General features: G+C 37.9%; 1 pseudogene; it reads right to left on the minus strand.

Annotated features, from left to right (window-relative positions):
* Positions 1-1,318: 1,318 nt before the first annotated feature.
* On the minus strand, positions 1,319-2,420 carry LOC109691148 (large ribosomal subunit protein uL4-like; annotated as a pseudogene).

Consider the following 2,420-nt stretch of genomic DNA (forward strand, 5'->3'; position numbering starts at 1 on the left):
AGGCTGTCTATAGCATAAGAGCAGTACACATAGAGGAACATGTATGGGTCATAAGTTCAATTAATTATCTTAGAGTGAATGTACCTGTGAAGTCACAACCCCTCTCAAGGAATAGATTATTTCCAATTCCTGAGCAACTCCCCAAAGTTTGATCTCAGTTGCTTTCTCCTTTTGTTCCTCAAAGGATCACCACAATTCAACTTCTAATTTTAGAAAGAGGAAGCAGGAGTACTATTTTAGAGATACAGTGCTTGCTGAGCATGAGTGAGGCCATGAGTTCTACTGCCAGCAGTGAAAAAAACAATTATTAGAATGGCATTAGAAGTATTCATAGTTTTGTGTCTGGCTTCTTTGCTCAACAATGTTTGTGTAGTTTATCTACATTCTTGCATGTAATGGTAGTTTTTTTCATCTTATTGCTCTGCAAAATTCTTTCACATTAATATTGCAAATATCATTTATTCATTCCATGAAGGAATTTGAGTTGATTTAAATTTCATCTATCACAAATGATGCTGCTTTAATGTTTTCCAGTGTCATATTTTTATTTTGACTAGGTCAAAATAAAATCTCTAAAAGTAGAGATTTTTGGTCATAGAACATTTGTATGTAGATTTTAGTAGATACCTCCAAATAATTGTATAGCGTGGTTGTAGCAATTTATACTCCCATCCGCACTGGAGTGAAACTTTGAAGGGCATTAAACTTCTGAAAATGTATGGAGTTTTCCATCGTGGGTCATCAAATCCTTTATATGCATAGCTGAGTTTGTGGGCTAAGAAGGTCTTATATGTCTTAGCATCAGCTAAAGCCCATTCCTTTTCTTCATTCAGGTGGTTCTTTCCTTTTCCTGCCCTCTCTTCCTTCATTGCTGAAATTTCTCAATATGGTCTCCTATGAGTCACAATTATAAACTGAGCCAAAATTAGATTCCAGCCAAGTTCCAAAGCTCTGAGGGACTTAACACACTATTTGGTCATACCAAAAAAATTCCCCAGAACAAATGAATATTTCTCTTTTCTTACACTTTCTAAGATATATACTGAAACATGAGTAATGATAGTGGGAAAATAGTACTTTTCTATTACCTTCTCAGAGAAAAAGAATAAAAATACTCACAGATATATAAGGAAATTTGCTACCAGTTTTTGTTTAATATTTTAAACATAAAATACAAAAACTGCATTTTACAAATTTTTCTATTGAAATGGTTATTTCTTTTCTTTTCTTCCCTTCATCTTTGATCAGGTCGCAGCAAGCCTTTCCCTCAAAGGCTTTTCTGCTTTTTAACATCATCAGCCTTCTTTCCTTTCCTTTCTTACTGATCGAAGACTTCTTGTCTTCCACCACTTGTTCCAGCCTCCTTCTCATCTGATCTGGCTACTTGTGCTGCTGTTGCCTTCTGCACCTAGATTCTGTGATTTTTTTTGGCCATCAGAATGCTCTTCTGATGCATGGTCTTTGCATATGGGTTTAGTTTCATCACAGTTCTCAGGTTTTTGGTGGGTTCTTTTTCAGTTCTCTACAATGGATCTTCTTGTGTGGTACTTTCAGGGCTTTTCGATCTCTGGGCTTTTCAAGATACAGCTGAGGTCTGTGTCAATTACTTGTGCATGGGAAAAGATTGTAGTTCCTCTTGAGGGAAGCAGCTTTATGGAAAACATTTCGAGTGTAAGTGCATAAACATTCCACATGCCCACCAAGAGCAAATTTTTAGAAGTTCAGTTTGCTTACATTAAGAAGAACAATTGCAGGGATGTTTCTGAAGGCCTTGATGATGTTACTGTCTTCATTATAGATGATGCAGGGTCCCTTATGCTGGATAGATGATGGTTTCTCATTTTTCCCTTGCCAGCTCCTATTTGCTAAGAGCCATAGACCTTTCAGATGTCATTCCAGGCTTTTGAGTTTCTTAAGATGCAAAGCAGCCTCTTTGGTCTTCTTGTAACCCTCAACTTTATTTCCAACCATCAAAGGAAGTCCAGGAGCATCCCCAGTAGGATGCTCGATGCTCTTTAGATATTACCAATGCTGGTATGGTCCATGCAGCCAGGGCAGAGCAGAGGGTATATTGATTTGGGTTGCATTCACTTTACAGTGCCAGTGATGTTGGTGCAAACATGAGAACTCCTCAACATGCATTTCCAGAGGCACCCTGGCCAGAACAGTGGGTCACCCCATCTTGAACTCTGGGAATTTGAGTTACAGCTCTCCCAGAACTCTAAGACTCAGCGTTGGTTTGACGACCTGATAATTTACAGAGAACATATAGCTAGCTGCTTGTTGTTTTTATGCAAGTTGTTATAAAAAAATACATAATATCTGGTCAATGGGAAATTTGAACACAACTGATAAAGTGATTTGCCAGGTGACTCCCTCTTTTCAGAGTATAGTGATATCAGGGAACAACCACTCACCAT

The sequence above is a fragment of the Castor canadensis genome, chromosome 7, assembly GCF_047511655.1.
Source record: "Castor canadensis chromosome 7, mCasCan1.hap1v2, whole genome shotgun sequence".
Lineage (NCBI taxonomy): Eukaryota > Metazoa > Chordata > Mammalia > Rodentia > Castoridae > Castor > Castor canadensis.